The following is a 2653-nucleotide window of genomic DNA, read 5'->3' as shown; positions in this document are numbered from 1 at the left end:
CAACGACAACGACAACAACAACAACAACAATAATAATAATAACAATAATAATAATAATAGCAATAATAATAATTAATAATAGTTCACCTAAATGTAAACTGGGACCATTATGGTGCCCAGTACCAGTACCAGTATCAGTATCAGTATCAGTATCAGCACCAGTACCAGTATCAGTACCAGTACCAGTATCAGTATCAGTACCAGTACCAGTATCAGTACCAGTACCAGTATCAGTGTCAGTATCAGTATCAGTATCAGTACCAGTATCAGTACCAGTATCAGTAATACATACCAGTAGTATCTATCAGTACCAGTCACCAGTTCAGTATCAGTATCAGTATCACAAGTACATACAGTATCAGTAGTCAGTACAGTACATATCGTACCAGTACCAGTATCAGTCAGTACCAGTATCAGTATCAGTACCAGTATCAGTATCAGTGCCAGTATCAGTACCAGCACCAGTGTCAGTATCAGTATCAGTATCAGTACCAGTGTCAGTATCAGTATCAGTATCAGTGTCAGTATCAGTATCAGTATCAGTCATTCAGTATCAGTACCAGTATCAGTCATACCAGTACATCTAGTGTCAGTGTTTCAGTACATACCTCAGTATCACTTCCAGACAGTTACTACAGTATAATTGTCAGATGTCATGATATATCATTCTGTCTATCTATCCATTTTTTGTGTGCAGTGAGAGCATGACGGTCACAGTACCATTCAGATCAGTCAGTACGATCTCCCGTACCAGACGTTCATCACGTGTCGTAGACACGTGCTTAAGAACGATGCTGTAATACCGTAGTATAGGACTGTGAAGGACTTTATAAAGTACAGTGTTTAGATGTTTATCATGAACCAGTTCTGCTCACTGGTGTAATTCTCCCTTATTTCCCTCATAACGTTATTCAGACGGAGGAAGGGAACACCGAGCATTTCACGTCTCCTTTCACTGAATCAAGAGCTCAGGCAGTCGGTGACAAAAACAACAAAACCAAGGACCAGTAACAGTAGTCAGCTGTCAATACAGCCACTGTATTGTACAGTGTCCATAAAGTGCCAGTTGTTCACTAGTGTCCCTAATAAAGTGGCCAGCTGTTTGTTCACTAGTGTCCCTAATAAAGTGGCCAGCTGTTTGTTCACTAGTGTCCCTAATAAAGTGGCCAACTAGTGTATTATTAACGTGCTCAGAGGACATGATTTAAATGTGTTGTTGTGTGGCTTCTCTAAATCGCAGGTTTTCCCTATGGACCTCTGAATGGACTCTGTGGTTGTGGGCTTGTGAAATGTGTTGTGTGGCTTCTCTAAATCGCAGGTTTTCCCTATGGACCTCTGAATGGACTCTGTGGTTGTGGGCTTGTGAAATGTGTTGTGTGGCTTCTCTAAATCGCAGGTTTTCCCTATGGACCTCTGAATGGACTCTGTGGTTGTGGGCTTGTGAAATGTGTTGTGTGTCCTCTCTAAATCGCAGGTTTTCCCTATGGACCTCTGAATGGACTCTGTGGGACTCTGTGGGACTCTGTGGTTGTGGGCTTGTGAAATGTGTTGTGTGGCTTCTCTAAATCGCAGGTTTTCCCTATGGACCTCTGAATGGACTCTGTGGTTGTGGGCTTGTGAAAGCTGTTTCACTCAGACACCAGGATGTTAACGTGACTCCAGGACCCAGAACACCTGGTCCAGGTCTGTCCTATGAGTCCAGGGATCTTCTTCTTCTCCTCTTTCATCTCCTTCTTCTGCTCCTTCTAATTCTTCTTCTTCTCGTTCTCCTCCTCCTTCTTCTGATCCGCCGTCGTTTTCTCCTGGTTCTGGTTCTTCCTCCTCCTCTGTCCAGACCAGACCCCAGGACCCCAGGACCCCATGTGGACAGAGTCCCCAGTGTGTCCAGCTCAACACCATGAACAACAACAGGCGTGAAGAAACGTCCTCTGATGAAGAAACTGTGGCTGTTCACGTGGATCATTCTCTAACCACGGCCTCTAGCCTCTGGCCCCGCCTCAGACCATGGCCTCTAGCCTCTAGCCCCGCCTCAGACCACGGCCTCTAGCCCCGCCTCAGACCACGCCCTCTAGCCCCGCCTCAGACCACGGCCTCTAGCCCCGCCTCAGACCACGCCCTCTAGCCCCGCCTCAGACCACGGCCTCTAGCCCCGCCTCAGACCACGCCCTCTAGCCCCGCCTCAGACCACGGCCTCTAGCCCCGCCTCAGACCACGGCCTCTAGCCCCGCCTCAGACCACAGCCTCTAGCCCCGCCTCAGACCACGCCCCCTAGCCTCTAGCCCCGCCTCAGACCACGGCCTCTAGCCCCGCCTCAGACCACAGCCTCTAGCCCCGCCTCAGACCACGCCCCCTAGCCTCTAGCCCCGCCTCAGACCACGGCCTCTGGCCTCTAGCTCCGCCTCAGACCACGGCCTCTAGCCCCGCCCATTGACTGCATATACTATGGAGAAAACCCCTCGTGACGTCACCCGTTGGATTCTGAATCTCGGAAATGAAGCCCGAAGTGGGCGGAGCCTGCGGTCGCCGAGGTGCTAGCAGCCGGCTAACACGGTGGCCTCGCTTCCAGTTTGATGCCATTTGTCCCGACTAAAATATAATATTTAATACATTAAATACCGTCATGATTTAGAGATTAATGTCTCTAATAAAAAAA

The sequence above is a fragment of the Mugil cephalus genome, chromosome 1, assembly GCF_022458985.1.
Source record: "Mugil cephalus isolate CIBA_MC_2020 chromosome 1, CIBA_Mcephalus_1.1, whole genome shotgun sequence".
NCBI classification, from domain to species: Eukaryota; Metazoa; Chordata; class Actinopteri; order Mugiliformes; family Mugilidae; genus Mugil; species Mugil cephalus.
This window is presented reverse-complemented; position numbering follows the sequence as displayed.